General features: G+C 46.1%; 1 long non-coding RNA gene across 1 annotated transcript; it reads right to left on the reverse strand.

Moving 5' to 3' along the window:
• Nucleotides 1–592: 592 nt before the first annotated feature.
• Nucleotides 593–3,585, reverse strand: LOC104141657 (uncharacterized). Its single transcript, XR_693578.2, has 3 exons — nt 3,519–3,585; nt 2,684–2,773; nt 593–760 (listed from the first exon to the last, which is right to left on the reverse strand). It is a non-coding gene; the product is annotated as an uncharacterized lncRNA (long non-coding RNA).
• Between the last annotated feature and the right edge of the window lie 13,567 nt (nt 3,586–17,152).

Here is a 17,152-nt window from a genome sequence, read left to right on the forward strand (position 1 = left end):
CATTCAAAGTATAGGAAGGTTCAAGTCCTTAGAAAAGACAAAGCTAAGTGTAAGATAAACCATATATTGAAAAGGCAGTGACAAAGTTTTTTCACTGTTTATAATTCCTCCAAAACACTCAAACTTAATTTTTCTCCTTTTGTTCTCTCCCATGTAGCAACTGTTAATCCCTCCCTCCCCCTATTGCCCCTCTCTGTGAGTAGAGATGAAATAAACAGCTGGGCTACTCCTGCCAAGAACAATTTCACCTCCTAACAGTGCCAAAAACACCGTTGTCTGCATCCTGGCATCAGCCATTTCAGCACAGCCTAAGGAACAGTATTTACACAGCCAGCAATAGAAAGAACTTGGCTTTTCATATAAAAATAATGGCTATTTAAAAATATCCTTGGCAATGGAATGGCAGAGAGCCTTAAAATACACATGAAGCTACTTAAAAGTGTACTGCAAGGACTCGAGAAGACATCGGAGTAGCATAGTTTAATGTAACAGACAGCAAAGAGGACGATTGGTAGAGCTACATGGAAAGAAAATTACTTCCGTTTCAAAGGGGAGTCAGAAATCGAGTTTAGTTTCAAGGGGTTTTTTTGGTTGGTTTGAAGTTTGGGCTTTCTTTTTATAACCTTCTCTGTGGAAGAGGATGCAGCCAAGCTCCAGAACCACTCTGCCAGTCAAGTCTAGAAGGAGAAGTGCCTTTTGTAGCAGCAGAGGACTTTGGAAACAAGTCCTAGGGCAGTCTTGTCTTCTCCTCAGCAGGCAGCTAGAAGAAGAAAAACAGCAAGAAAATAGATAAGCATCCAATGGAAATCTTTGTGGATCCCCCTACAGTAGAAATCAAATTGAGCCAATGAAAAATTTCAGCACAAGAGGGTTTTTTTTCCTATCAGAATTAGCCAGTTGCCTGGAGATTTTCTAATGTTTGTTCTGAGTTGTAAGGAGCAAGTAACACAAAAGAGGTTGTCTTGGCAGGCGCCAGGAGAAGGCCCAGTTGTGCCATCTCTATATTCTACAGAAACTTTCTTCTTGAGCAAAATAAGAATCAGCACAGAGAGCCTGATGTACAAACCAGCCACAAGCAGTGGAGATATGGGAAAGAAACACAATACTTGCTAGGTCCTGCAAAGAGAACAGAGTGGGAAGGGATGCTATTGCTAGGATTGCACGTGAAGCAGCCAACTACAGGACAACAACTATAGTGGTAGCCAAACTGCAAGGATATTGGGTTTTACTTGATGTTGAGTTAGAAAAGAATTAGAGGTATGAAGCTGAAACATCCACATTTAACTCTGAATCTTCAACAGCTCCTTTGGAGATGATGGCTTTTGGGGCAGGATTCCTGTAAATGGAGAAATCTCTGGACATCAAGAGGTCTAATTTTAGAGGTATGCCTCCAAACAGCAAGAATAGGACAATTATCCAGGGGAACAAGTTAAATGGCAAACAATGGTGCAGTACGAGTAATGAAGTTTGAGCTACAGAGTGACTGATGTGAAAGGACCAAAACAGCCCAGCTAAAGTGAATAAAATGCTTTCAGCATTGAGAATTCTGGAAAACACATCTGCAGCATAGCTCAGGTAGATCTGAAGACATTTTATATACATAAACTGCAGAAGAAAATCAATGCCAGGTACACTGCCAGCATGTTTGATTGAGGCCAAAGTTAGAACCAGAGGAGCTCAGAAAGTGTGTGCAGTTTGATGCAGGACAGAAGAAAGACACAAGTTACGTGCACAGTGAAGAATAACAGAGCATTGCACAGACCCACAAGCTTCACTTACTGCAGCCACACACAGACAAGTGGGAAACTGGTTCAAAGACCACAAGAAATGAGAAGCTATGAGAGCTAACAGGTATATGAGCTAAGGCAATCATTTCCCATGCTCCAAGCCACCTGTTTCTCCTCAGCTGAAGGACTGACCAAAGAGATTTCAGGCAGATACTGTCTATGTCTCCATAAATCAGTAGTGCAGTGCCAGAACAGCGGGTCTGTAGAACAAAACAGTTTCTCTACATCCATGCTATACACATTTTAGGGTTTTACTTTGGACTAGTTCTAGTCAGATCTTGTGATCTGAATGTCCATTAATTGTGGTCATGCATTATGTGTGCTCCTGCAGTGCATGTTCTAGCTTAGTTTTGTCCATAAGAAATGGATATGCTCCAAGACTGTTCATGTGCTCTGAGACTGCTCTGTGAACCAAAGCATGGTAAGTGTGTATGATCAGGAGATTTTCTTCAGCAGAACACTCCTGATCTGACAGAAAACATTATTGTAAATACACTCATAGTCAATGTGGTCTTCTGCAGGCAGACGCCAAGTGAGCTTTGCCTGCATGCCAGGCCTGCACTACATGGGAGCCTACAGAGGCACAGTTAGCACAGCCATTTCAGCACCTGCTGTGCTTGTTAGTAGGATGGCTCCAGCATCAAAAGGATCAGAAGGGGTCTGGGGAAAAGAACCTTATTTGGGATTGTAATAAATTGGTCTGTTATAGTCCAGGTCAGAAGCCATTTGCTCAAGTGAGTTTCCAGGAAAAAAAAAAAAGGGGATGCAGTATTAAGCAGAAAAAAATGGCTTCTTGAGGAAAATAGCACACATGAAGCTTTTGCATAGTACATAGGGCTTTGTACAACTGGAAACTTCTTTGAAGGGTAGTCTTGTGCTAGACTACTTCCCCTCACCTTTTGTTCTGCAGATCACTTTCTCTAATGGTAGCTTAGTCTGCTCACATGCCCGTGCTCAGCCTCCCTGGGCTCCCTGGGACTGGATCACTGTGAATATGAGACGAGAACAAACAACCTTGTTATTGATGTGTTTTGGCATTGCTCCATTTATTATTGATGTAGTGTGTAAATGATGGCCTGCTGTCCATTTCCTCTATTGTGAAGTGTTAATTATTAAAAATAGTCTGAGGCATGAAATATGGGGCCTAAAACACTTGCCCAGGAGTGATGTGCATGCAGCTATAATATAGCTACATTCAAGACGCATCCTTAACGTGGCAGCTCTGAAGGCTGGCACTAACTGCATATATGAGCTACGCCAGCCGCTGAAACACCATTTTCTTTCCCTGGCTAAGGCAAAGGCATAGATCTGCTGGAGAGGTGCTCTCTGGAAACTAGTCCCACTTGACACTGCAAGGGTGGCCAGAAGTTTCCCAGTGCCCACATCCTGCAAGACTATCCCTTTGCTACCCTGTCATTCCTTCTGTTTTGCTGCACCCTACTCCCTCATCTCCCTTCCAGAAAGGGGAGCGGACACATAAGCAAAGCATTCAGTGTCAAGTGAGAAGCTGCTAGGATCCATGTTACAGGCAGAGCTTTCCAAGGTGGACTAAAGATGTGACACTTGACAAGAGTTGCAAAAAAGGGCTGATGTCTTTCAAAGGGAAGCGCTGTCTCACGGAAACATGAAGTGCACAGACAGGAGCAGGAGCAAAGGACCCCATGTCCTCTCACCCCACTATGGACTGTTGCCCCTAGCTCTCCTGGTAACACATCAGCTCCCAGCACCTACCACGCTTGGAGACAGCTCATTGTCACACAGGGAAATGCTGCTCAGGCAGGAAGGCAAGACCTGTGCTGAGAAAAGAAATCAAGTGACAGCATCAATATATTCAGAGTCTCAGCTAACCACCCTGCTAGGAAAGGAGACTCCCTGGTGCTAGAACACATGTTCCAAGGAAGAGGAGGACTTGATGCTTTCCGTGCTATAGGAAGTCCTCAGAGCCACAGACTCACCTCCGTTCAGCCATGTCAAGCAATCGGTTCACTGCAGGACATCCCAGGTACTCAGCAGCAGGTTTGCTGCTTTGTTTTTGGGGTTGTTTTCATGGAGACATGAGCTGCAGAAATCTTGCAGTTCAGCCTTTGCCACCTCATGTCTTCCTGGGCAACTTACTAGCACTTCCACTGCCCATCATCATAGACACACTCCCATTTTTGCAAGCAGAACCATGTATTCCCATTCCTCAAGGGCCCCTGTGTACTCACACCCCAGAAGGGAAAGCAGGAATTCCTTTGCCTGGGATATACTGTTGAACAACCAGACACAAATCACTATGGCAAAAAGGTAGATTATTAAACTCACCATCTCAAACTTGTATCACTGGGAGCCTTACTGGGACCAATGCACAATGTGCTAGGTGTCGTACATAGACAGATGGAGGGACCTCACCTCATCATTTACAAGTGCAGGCAGAGCCAGTAAGAAGCACAGGGTGGAGCAGAGCTGTAGACCATGCAACCCAATCCAATATATTTTAAAGTATGCTGCCTCTAATAGACCCCAGTGAGGTGAGGGGCGCTGAAGCCAGGCTTGCAGCACTACTTTAAGTTTCATATCAATGCAACCCTAACCCCATAGGGCTAATAGGGCCTGTCGTGTGTTGGAGATATTTTGGCAAACGCCCCTCAACAATATTGAAAACAGTTCTTAAAACGGCATGCCTGGAGCAGAGTTTTCCCTCCCTCTCTCCTCCACCTCCTTCTTTCTGGGGATAGCAGGCGAGCAGCAAATGCTGGGTTTATTCATCCCCTCTCCATTGATTGCAGTATGCGTCACCAACTGCACGAGTGTGGGAGGTGCAAGCGTGCCTCACAGTCAAATCATTGGCCTTTCAGCTTAATAACACAAAAGGGGGTTGCAAACTCTCTTTCTCTTTTCAAAATAAAAACAGGAGGAGAAATAAATGTTCCAACAATATAAACGAAAAAACACTCCACGGTAGATGACGGAAAAAACACCACTTGGGGAAAAAAAAAAAAATCTCATTTTCTTTTGCATAAGGCAGAAGAGAGTAGAGTTAAATGTCAAGGACAGACAGAGGATTGTAAGGACCTGGAACGAGTGATGCTAAGCAGAACAGGACAAGGCCACCCTGTTGCACCATCCTCAGGAAAGGTCAGCAGGTTCTGGCTGAGCAGTGCGACGCCTTTCTGAGCAGCGGCTCTCTGGCCTGGGTTACATGCAGCCTGAGCGTGAGCCATGGAAAGCCAGAAAACTGGGCAAGACAGCTCTTAAAAATGTAAATGGGACACTTTGTCAAAACTGACCATTTCCACGGGCACATGTGTATTTCAGGATCTCTTTTTAGCAGGAAGATTTGGAGGCTTAGTATGGACTATCTGGAGATTCTGAATCCAGAAACTATATATTTTTTTCCAGCCAGTTCTGAATTAGGCAATGAGACAATTTCACTACCTGCAGCCCCCTGGAACTAGACATATTTTAGACCTCTGCAAAACAAACTCCTCAGTCCTGAAAGTCACCATGAATGGTAGCTCCCGTAAGCACCTCCAACCTCTATGTCTCACTTATCCTCCATGCTAGCCCCTAAATGGCAAGGCCATGTGGCCAGAGCAGGTTCAGCGTGGTCACCCTTTTCTTCTAATGCTGTATGGGAACAGAAATGCGACGCTGAGAAAGTCCCGTTGCAGCGTTCCCAAATGGCACAAGGAATAGGGCCCATTCCCTACATTACACTGGCCCCCTCAACCTCCGGAAGGCAGACTTTCAGCTACTTGTTTTCAGACTGCTGCATGCTAGCTCTCTGATATTTTTATCCCCTGAAGAGCTGACACAATAGCCTAGGCATGCTGATCAGGCAGACAAGTATCTAAGCTTTTATTAGAGAGGAGGCATTTTATTTGCTCAGTAATTGAAAGTGGCCTCTGCAGATTTGTTACAGTTCACGGACCTGATGGGCTACACTAGCTGCCAGGGAGGCCCAGCTATCCATACCAGGGGGCTTGCAAAACCTGCAGCCTTTCCGCAAAAAACTGCAACAGCAAGATCAACTGGTTGCCTTTCCTGAGGCAAAGCTTTTGGCTTGTATTGAAAACCCAAAAGATGCAAATGCTTAGTGTTATGGGAGGAGGAAGACAGAGGGTAGATGATGGCAGATTCTGTCTTTCACATGATGGAGAAGAACCTGGTAGGGCAAGGAATCCTTTATAGCAGGGTATCAAGGACAATTTCTAGACAAGGAGGTACGCTGTACAGAGTTTTTGCACCTGACTGGCATTAAAAAGAGCAATGTAGCCAAGTTAAACCTGTATCCCTGGCTGGGGAGGCAGGATAGGTGGCCAGGAGCCCATTCATTTCCCACTATCGTGAACTCAGAGCCCAGAGTCTCGTGGCATTCAGCCGTAAGAAACTCTGGTGCTTTGAGAGGATATGACATTTAGCAGGGTTGCACATGCTTAAGGAGGTTCCTGAAAGAACTTCATAGCAAGAGTCCACATTTGCCTGCTGGCTCTGCCGGTGATGATATGCACAACTGTGCCAGTTCCCCTCATTTCTCCCCCACCACCACCTCCGCAGCCTGACTGCAGGACTTTGGGCACACAAGTAGATTGCCATCCCCATAGCACTCCAGCACTCCAGTGCTGAGGGCCATCCAGCCCACTCTGAAACAACAGAGCTACAAACTGGCCTCAGCAGCAGCTGGAGCTTGAAGTTGGCACTGGAGAACAACTTGCTCCCAGGATGGCTGCCTAATTCAACACAGCCACCTGCCGCCCCGCGGTGACTCTTCTGCCATTAGCTTTCCGTGCAGAGGAACCCACGTCCCAGCAGGCAGATGATGTCTTTCTGAATGTGTCCTCATTTATAATTGAGACATTACTCATACGCTGGAGAATAAAATAGAATAATAGCATCTATCAGTGTTAGTCATGTTTTAAATGCTTACCTTTCAGAACAGCATGAGATTTGATAGGATAATCTTCCAATAGACACGTAGGAAGCTTTCATTGAGGGATGCAGCCCTGTTGGCAAATTATAGCTTGCTGCTCTTTATACTGCTACACTGAATGCTTTTGTCAGGGGGCTGAGACTTAGAGTGGAGGGAATCAATAGCCTCTTAGAAATAGGTTCAGAGCAAAACAACAGGTTTCTAGAATTTTGTGAACTCTCAATAGCGCAATTACTTCAGTTCCTGATGCAAGGCCTACTCCATTCCTGACCTAAATTTCAGAAAGGTTTTTCCCTCCCCTTCCTCTACTGTTTTCGACTCTGGCATACTCAGTGGACATATTTCCCTGCTCATACACACTCTATGCGGCTGAGAAAGAACATATACTGATTTAGAAGCGTAAGCTCATTTTGCACATATGGAATCAGACCTCAAACTTCTGCAAGCAAGGAATGCTGCATCCTCCAGCAAATGTAATATTTAGAATTCCTTACCAGAAGCGGCTGGGAATTTTGCAAGGAAATAGATTAAGCTGGGAGAGTGAAGATTTGTCTCAAAACTCAAAATGCTTCACTAATGCATCTGTTCTGATGCTCCTCTGACAAAAGGAGGAAATGAACTTGCTGGGAAATCCTAGCTCTTCAGCATCCTATCTGGGTTCTGCCCTTCTGGGGAGCCCAGCCAGACAAACTGGCTCAGCACCAGGACCACTGTGTTTTGTTTCAGAAAATTCACTATAGGATTTCAGCTCTGCGAAGAACTGATATCTTTTTCTGCCCATGTTGAAGGCAGCGTAAGATTTGTCAAACAGTCTTTTTTTTTTTTATGTGTGTAAGGAGATCATGGAAAGGAAATCTGGTTCCCAGTCAGCTGCTCTAAACCAATTGCAGCAGCGGTGAGACACAAGAGAATAGTAATTTCGCACAGCAGTGCCGAGATGTTCCTTGTAGCCTCCTGCAGATCTGAGAATGGCTTTTGTGATATATTAACAAAACAGAGAACAGAGAAGGTGGGAGGAGGGCCTACTGCCTTATACATTAGCCTAAGGCAGACCCACTGTAGCCTGGCTAACACGGGATAATGGTATTTTGTTCTTGCTGACTGCCAGTCCCGAGTCAACATGGGCATCAGCTGTCAACAGAGGAGGTCAGCTGGCTCCACACACATTATATGGATGATGCAAAGACTTCCAGGTCTGTTAGAAAATATAGGACAGCAAGGAGAACAAAAGGTCTCACTACATACCCATCAAAATGGGGCTCTATCTCATTTCTACCCACCGATTCTGAAAAGCACAGTGAGAAGCACTGAATGCACAAGAGTGAGATGAGATTAAAACAATCTTCTCTTCAGCGAGCTGGTGAACATGCCCACAGAGTCAGACACTGGCCAGCTTCTCTTCCCATCCTGTGCCCTGCAGAGTCTCTCATGCCACTCAAAAGAGGTAAAAAGTTTTGTTTTCCTGTAGCAGGTTGTGCCCGCTATGCATATTATTACAAAAGCTTGGGATTACAAAGCATGATATCCTTCACCTTTTCTTTTGCACCCAAAAAGAAAATGTTAAAGAGACAATGTTCCCTACACCCCTTTCCTAAAAAGCACAGGTCCTCCCATGTATCCTGGGAGCACAGATGCTATCAGCATATCAGGGCTGTCGACACTGGTTCCTATGGCAGAGAGAAGATGGGAGAACAACTAATTGCCCTTCAAACTAAATTGAGGGGAAAAAAGAAAAAAGAGTGTTCTGCACGTTTTCAAGCATGAGACTCCCATACAAATGGTCCCCAGAATGTTTAAACCATTTGGGCTCCTTCCTTATGCTGTTTCTAAGTTTGAAGAATGCCTGCTGGGTATGATTAATATTCTTCCTCCTACACTTACCCGTTACTCCTGACAGCAAAAATTAAAGCAGGAGCTTCTCTTCATTCAGCCCCAGCCCACAGGGACATGGTTACATGGGGAAAGTTGCTAATAAAAAACGGAAAGGTTTGTAGATCTGATGCATTCACAGCCAGGCAAGGTGTAGCTTTCATTCAGCTACCCTGATGGATGAAAGATCTCTCACCTCCTCCCAACTGGATGCTTAGCACAAGCATTGCTTAGGCTTGTTTGGAGGGAAGTGGCAGCAGACCGCACTGCTGAGCTGGTGGAGACTTAATTCAATTCTCTCGCTCACAGAAGGGACGCCTGTGGGATCATTGCAGTCTTACTTGTACCAGGCAATGTTGCTATGGGCACTGCTGCCTAGGAGCAGAGAATAAGAGAGGGAATAAAGAGGCGCCATCCCAGAGCCTTCAAAATTCAGCTACTTATTATGCTGCATGTGTTTCTCCCCTCATTCCCCCTCCTTTTGCACATTTCAAGTTACCTTTCACCACTGAATAAAGTTATATTCTTATTCAAAGGACTTTTGGCAGATGTGTTAATTCATGTGTTTAAACACATATTTAACAACGGACAGGGTGGGGGGTGGGGGAGAAGGAGCAGCAGCTAAAAAGAAATCCTTATTCTAAGCACCCTTTTTGACATTGTTCATGCCCTCTGCCATGCTGAAGCCCTGTATGTACTGTGTGTTTGGGTTAACAGAGGAGACATTGCAGAGCCTTCCAGGAGGAAGAGCACTAGCATTTCAGTCATTATCAGGCTATTTTCCCCATGATGCGGGCACTTGTGCATGTCTTGTTTCCCTTGCCTACAGCAAAAGGCAGAAACCCATCAGATGGAGTGGTCTTGCATACAACCTGTTGGCTTCACACTGTTGTCCTGTTCTTTCTGTACTAGAAGGAAATGGCGCTAGTAACTCAATCTGTATCAGCCTTCTAATACCCACTCCTGGTCGGAACAAAATCACCATTATTTATTATAGGATCAGGGGGCCCGTGTTGCTACTTTATCTCTAAGCTGGACAATCAGCAAAAGAGATGAGTGCCCAAAGAGCTGCTGTCTTCTCACCACCAGCTGAAAGAAGATGCTTAAGTCCTGCACCATTTGTGCGGCAATGCCAGTGCCTTGCAACATGATAACCAGCATCTGAACAAGAATAGAGGTGGAAGAGTGATGGTGGATTGCAGCCCCACTGATAAAAGGGTAGTTTTTGTCATCCTTCTGATCAGGAGAATCAGGAAGGAAGATGCTGTGGACCTTCAGCCTCACTTATTCTACAGGTAGGGCTAGTCTCAATACAGCACTATCATGAAAACTTTTTCAGCAAACAGGCTTGAGGGTGGAATGAGAGAACACTAATTTTGTATCTCAAGGAAGACACAAGGACTCATAGCATCAAGGACAGCCAAGCAGAGCAGGGCGTTCTCACCTCTGATCTTCCTGACTCCTGGGGAGCCCTACAGCCTCACTCCAGGATTTAAGCAAGGTAACCACTGCCAACAACAGGAGGCAGAGAAAGAAGATCAGGGCTTTGCTTTGCCCCTTCTTTCCTTCCCCATATCAAGCTCAGCTGTGGCAGCATTTCCAACAGCTCACCTTTTACTCCAGCTCCCACAACCAGCCCTGCTGCCTGAGCACCAGGTGCACAGCCTGAACAAACGTTGTCACATGTGTTTCCCCACAGAGCCAACTACGAGGTCTGCCATCCCCTGGTCACCAGCAACAGCTTGTTCCAGATGCTTGGGCAGCCAGCATAGGGGTCTCTGTAGTTGGACACTATGGGATACTGTGCTCCCCTCCACCGTCACAATTCAAGCTCTCATGCAGTGACTCATGCATGTGATAGGGCTACAAAGATGTTCAGGGGACTGGAGCATCTCTCCTATGAAGAAAGACTGCGAGAGCTGGGCCTGTTCAGCCTGGAGAAGAGAAGACTGAGAGGCGATCTCATCAACGTGTATAAGTATCTGAAGGGAGGGTGTCAAGAGAATGAGGCCAGTCTCTTCTCCGTGGTGCCCAGCAACAGGACAAGAGGCAATGGGCACAAACTGAACCACAGGAAGTTCCATCTGAACAGGAGGAAAAACATCTTTCCTGTGAGGGTGACAGAGCACTGGAAGAGGTTGCCCAGAGAGGCAGTGGAGCCTCCTTCCCTGGAGACATTCAAAACCCATCTGGATGTGATCCTGGGCAATATGCTCTAGAGGGCCCTGCCGGAGCAGGGGGCTTGGATGAGATGATCTCCAGAGGTCCCTTCCAACCTAAACGATTCTGTGATTCTGTGATTCTGTGACTGATATTTTGCTATTTATGGCTACAACGATCAATGATTTTCCTATGCGTTAAGAGAACAGCCACCATATTAGGATCCCTTTAAGTCCCGTGCTTCTGCAAGCAGGCTTCTCCATCACAAATCCAAGGAGCTAGGGTAGCTGTCAGAGTCCTGTCCACCCCATAAGACAACAGCAGGAAAGCAGGTCCCAAGAAATTTGCATGTTCTACCTCAAAGCCTTTTCAAGGCCAACCTGATTGCCTTCTATGATGGGACAACTGGCTGAACAGAGGCAAAGAGAGCAGTGGATGTTGTCTCCCTGGACTTCTGCAAGGCCTTGGACACTGCCTCCCACCACGTCCTCCTAGGTAAACTCAGGAAGTCTTGCCTGGATGAGTGGAGAGTGAGGTGGATGGAGAACTGGCTGGATGGCAGAGCTCAGAGGGTTGTGGTGAATGGCACAAAGTCTAGCTGGAGGCCTGTAGCTAGCGGTGTCCCGCAGGGGTCAGTCCTGGGTCCAGTCTTGTTCAACTTATTCATCAAGGACCTGGATGAAGGCACAGAGTGCACCCTCAGCAAGCATGCTGATGATACTAAACTGGGAGGAGTGGCTGACACACCAGCGGACTGTGCTGCCATTCAGAGGGATCTCTATAGGCTGGAGAGATGGTCAGAGAGGAACCTCCTGAAGTTCCAGAAAGGGAAGAGCAGAGTCTTGCACCTAGGGAGGAATAACCCCATGCAGCAGTACAGGCTGGGGGTTGACCTGCTGGAAAGCAGCTCTGCAGAGAAGGGCCTGGGTGTCCTGGTGGACAACCAGTTAACCATGAGTCAGCAATGTGTCCTTGTGGCCAAGAAGGCCCATGGGAGCCTGGGGTGCATTAGGCAGAGTGTTGCCAGCAGGTGGAGGGAGGTGATCCTGCCCCTCTCCTCAGCCCTGGGGAGGCCTCACCTCGAGTACTGTGTCCACTTCTGGGCTCCCCAGTCCAAGAGAGACATGGCACTCCTGGGGAGAGTCCAGCAGAGGGCTACAAAGATGATGAGAGGACTGGAGCATCTCTCCTGTGAGGAAAGGCTGCGAGAGCTGGGCCTGTTCAGCCTGGAGAAGAGAAAGCTGAGAGGGGATCTTATCAGGGTGTTTAAATATCTGAAGGGAGGGTGTCGAGAGGATGGGGCCAGACTCTTCTCTGTGGTGCCCAGCGACAGGACAGGAGGCAATGGGCACAAACTGAACCACAGGAAGTTCCATCTGAACAGGAGGGAAAGCTTCTTGACTGAGAGGGTGACAGAGCACTGGAAGAGGTTGCCCAGAGAGGTGGTGGAATTCAAAACCCGCCTGGGCGCGATCCTGGGCAATGTGCTGTAGAGGGCCCTGCTGGAGCAGGGGGGTTGGACTAGATGATCTCCAGAGGTCCCTTCCAACCTTGGCCGTTCTGTGTGATTCTGTGATTCTGTGCCCCAGCAATGCAAATGAATGAGTGAGGGCTGGTTCAACACAGAAAGGTAGCCTCTTTTTGAGAGCAATATAGATGGTTTCCTTTCTAGTTTAATGAGGATAGCTGTCATCCTGCGAGCCTTTGTGGACCACAACATGCCTGATGACCACGGCCGAAGCTGCAGACCAAAGGGTCCTCTGAAGTTCTCCTCCCCAAGGCCCATGGTGCTCTAATGCCACAAGACCGCAAGAGGTGTGATGAGAGCAGCAGGGTAGGCCCAAGGCTGTTTCAGCATGTCATTTCTTGCACTCTTGCTCACTCTTCTGGCTGCTAAAGCAACATTACAGTCCCTTTGGGGTCCTTCCACCCTTGACAGTTATGACTTGGCTGCCAAGATAGATACATAGTGACCATGCTGGGCTCAGCACCCTGACATTCAACCCCCGATAATTCATAGCTGGAATACAGTCCACTCAGTTTGAACTGAGTGGACTGTACTCATCACCTGCAAGCTGGGAAGTCCAAGTCACAGCTGTTAGCTCCCTGCAAAGACAGAAGCCCACCACTTTGCTCTGCTTATTTTTGTCCTAGGACAGTAGTTTGTCTTTCCTTTATCACCTCTATGCAGGAAGAGTGGGGAACTCAATTATTTTCCCCTCTACTTCACCATCTGGCTTGGCTACAACAGATCATTAAATATCAGAGGGCAGAGTTTAACTTTGATTCTGGAACGCTTCAAGGAATGTCTCATAAGAGATAGTTACATAATGCTAATGAACCTGAGATTTCCTTAAGAAAAAACTGACATGGATCATTTTAATTGCAACCCTTTCCCTTCAATTAGCCCCCTCCTTTTAGAACCAGGAACTTGAAACAATTCATCAGAAATTAGAAGCAAATCTAAGAAAATTGCTGGTTTATGGCAGACTGAGTTTCAGATGCAGGCAAGCAGGACTCTTACCTGCAGTAACACTGGCACTTTGTGGGCTTCACCTGACAACTGCTGTTGCATTCTTCCATGCATTGTATTTATGCTTTAAGTAGTGCCATTAAGAAGTCACAAGAAAGAAACAGTGTGCCCATCTGTGTGATTCATTAACAGCTAACTGATGGGTGCCTGATGAGGGGAGCTAAGATAATTATATAGTTTAAGGGCTTTCCCCCTCCCTCCACTCCCCAGGCAAAGCTAGATAAGCACTTTTAAGACCTTGAAAGTCTCTATGCTCCATATCACAAGGCATAGCCTCCCTTCAGAGAAAGAAAACAGCAAGTATGGCAGGGCTGCAGTGGGGTTGGGAAGGGAGAGAAATCCCAGCTTCATCACCATGACAATTGGAAGTGTTCAAACTTCTTGGCTCCGCTGCCAGGCAAATAAAGTTTATCATTGCCTTAACAAAGCACATTTCCAGGGAGGGCGTAGAGAGGGAAAAACACATCGAACAGTGAGGAACTGCTACATACTTATTTAATGAGGATAAAGAGCAAAAAAGAGTCAATTAAGTCTGGTTCTGATGACATTTGTCTAAGTACATAAAGATTAGTATAAGCTAAAGTAAGACAAGTTATTTGAACTCCGTGGGTAGGATTTTTTTTCTTCTTCAAAATTAGTGTTTCATGATGCATTTCAATTTTTCCTCTGTTACTGGTAGGTTCAAAGGACATGCGAGACAGATTCGACTCAACAGTTTGTAAACAGTTCATGTGGGAGGGAGAGGGCACTTAACTTATTGGAATTGTTTTCATTCAAAAATTTTGTAAATTAATTCCTCCCCCTACTGCCTGCTATAAACACCATGTAGCCATATTCCTCCTCTTCAAATGGATCATATAGACAGATGTGCCTTCTGTTCTTTTGCAAACATCAAGGCTGCCTCACTTACTCTGTAAATGTCAAGGTGCTAATTAGTTGTAACAGGAGTTAGGTGAGGACAAGTCAGCACTTACAGCACAGGGAATATGACAGCAGAAGTAGAACGGTGTGGAGAAGGAACTGCTATCTGGTTTTTAGATGGCCTGTTCACAACCCGGAAGAATAGGGCCAGGCAGTACAACACTACAGACACTGAGTGGTCACTGACCTGCCAGAGGGAATGTGAGAAGGTATCTAGGGTTGATTGCATCCTGGTGCTAAATTGGGGGCACCCCTTCCCCAAGGATGATGGATGCCTGGTAGCTAAGGGAGGACACCTCCAGGCTTGCATGCTATCATGCATATCTGTAACAGGGAAAAAGGGAGCATGGAAAGGGGAGTCATATGTGGATCTAGCATGTGGATTTGCAGCTGAATTTATAATGTCAATTTTCCAATAGGAGAAATAAAGGCATGAAAGAAAGCATGGTCAGCATAAAGGTCCTCCATGAGCTAACAACAGGTCTGCAGAGTCCCAGTCTCTTGTTTTGCTAACAGGGCAACACTACTTCCTGGTTTCCAAAGTTTGCACCCGGAAGTCAGATGCTACTTCTTACTTCCTGGTTACTTCCCTCTAACTCAGAGGCTCCCCACTTGTCATATCCATCACAAGTTCATCAACTCTTTATGATTTATATTCCTTCCTTTCCACACTGTTATATTTTAAGCCTCAAGACAGAAATGTCTTAAGTCCTCTTTGTTTAGACAGTGCCTACTGACCATTTAATTACATAGTAATTATCATGTAGCAGCAAGGTAATTACATGATAAATACCACTTCTTTCCAAGTGAATACTTCTACTCTTCCTACTCATGATGCAGGCCATGTGGTAATTCCTTCTGGATCTACCAATTGTGACTGTGCAGTTACTTATTACAGCCTGTAATTATCAAGCTGTTGCATAGTTTTTACCTGGTGTGCCCCAAGCTTTCACTTGCCACATCTTTGCTATTAGTGAGCTGCCCCAGGCAACAATTTCCAAGCAGATCTGTCACAGCTGCCATGCTACAGTCTCATCTAAGCTTTAACAGGGGTTTGCAGCAGTCTGGCACGAGGCAGTGATCCTTGTAACTCAAACTTACTCTTCACTCAAGTGATGATTACCAACCAAATGGGTCCCTAGGTATAAGGCATTAGAAGAAAGCATCAGAGATCATCTTTCTCAGACCAGTAGGAGTGAGAAGTAATTAAATGTTATCTCTCACTATTTATTGCTTCTCTTGCCTCTGTGAGCAGCTGTCTCCTGGCTCTCACTCTCATTTGGAGTTTGCTGGAAATGTCCCTGGGTTGCCCCTTCTGTTCTTCGGCAAGCTGACTTTCCCAAGGACTTCCTTCTGTACTTCCCTCTGAGAAATGAAAAATGTACTGCCTCCTCTGCTGGCTCATAATCCTTTACTCAAACATACAGATTATTCAAACATAAGCAGGGATTTCATACTGGGTTTTGGAATGCTAGCAACTCAAGAGTATTCAATTCCACTGCTTTATCTTTAGCATGCTAAGTCCTAACACCCTGCCATACAGAAATAGAGCAGTGAATGCCAAGCGCTGGAGGAGCAAATGCTCTTCCAGCATAGAGCTCAAGCTCTGTACCTTCCACCGAGTGGGAAAATCCAGGCATCACAAGCCAATGCCATCCAACTCTTGAAGAAGAAGTGGGGAAGATACAGAGGATCCTTTTGCTGCTGCAGATGTTAACATCATGAGTTCAGCTACTTGAGGAAAGCAAGAATCGCCTTATTCAATTGTCACAGCAAATAACACAGTACCTCCAATGCCTAAAAGGCACCTTTAAAGAGACCAACTTGGAAAAGCGTTTAGGTACTTTTGAATGTTGACAGCCAGACAGACGCCAGAATTTGTCCTGCTCAAAGGAGGATCAGAGCTCCTTCCTCACAAGGCAGCAGGCTCTCTTCTGCCATGCTTTAGGAAAGGTGTTTTAGGGAACAGCAGAGCAGGTTGTTTCTTTGCAGAGTATCTCATGGTCCTCTTAGCAGGAGAGAGGAAGAGAGCCGGCAGCACACTTCTCTAATATTACAAGAATATTGTACATCCCGGCCACAGACAACAATTGCAATTTTATCACTAAGGTCTTTATCCATCTTCTAAAACATCAGCCCTCTCCCAAATTGAAAGATCTCCTCAAGAATCTCAGTATCAGTTAAACAAATAAGGCAGTAACAAAAAGTTCAAACAATCAGTCACTGCTGAAAGCAGCTGAAGGCCCAGCCAGGAGGAGAGGCGAGCAGGTACCAGAGGGTGGTGAAGTGAGAGAAGATGCAGCAGGATAGACAAGCCCATTGCACTGACTCCTGTCCTCTCCATAATATGCATCTGTTATTGTCTCCTCCTCCCTGTTCCACATATTGTGCCACATCATGCCCACTGGCTCGCCTCCCCCAGCTAGTTACTCTTTCCAGGAGGTCATGTTCGTAGGTTCTGATTTTTGCAATTCCTCCATCAGTTCAGCTGCAGGATCCCTCTGTCCCAGGACATCATCCAAACACCAGTCAATTGTTTTGCTCCTTGTATTCCTCATGTCATATCCCTGCCGCGATGCTGACACCACAGACTTCTCCTATTCCCCTTATAGATCCTGCCTCAAGCACTCAAGACCCAGCCAGATCTGTCCTCCCATGTTCGAGGACTGAAGAAGCTTTCCACTATTAGAAATCAAATGCTCATCCTCTCCATCCAGGACAGCAAGCCCAGTCTTGCATCTGTACAGACTGGATCCCCCCCAACCCCAACCTTGACAGTAAGCAGAGGCTTTGCTTGGGTAAAAAATAGTCTCACATCATGCTATCCTGATGGCTGTCTAGAAGACAGAGAGTCTACAAGCAGGAATCAGAGCTTCTAAATCCAGATTTCCTCTGTAATTCAGTTGATCATATTGCACTGTAGGGTCACCTTTTTCATGCCAGAGAAACACCTCTGGCTACAAGGTTATG

The sequence above is a fragment of the Struthio camelus genome, chromosome 6, assembly GCF_040807025.1.
Source record: "Struthio camelus isolate bStrCam1 chromosome 6, bStrCam1.hap1, whole genome shotgun sequence".
NCBI classification, from domain to species: Eukaryota; Metazoa; Chordata; class Aves; order Struthioniformes; family Struthionidae; genus Struthio; species Struthio camelus.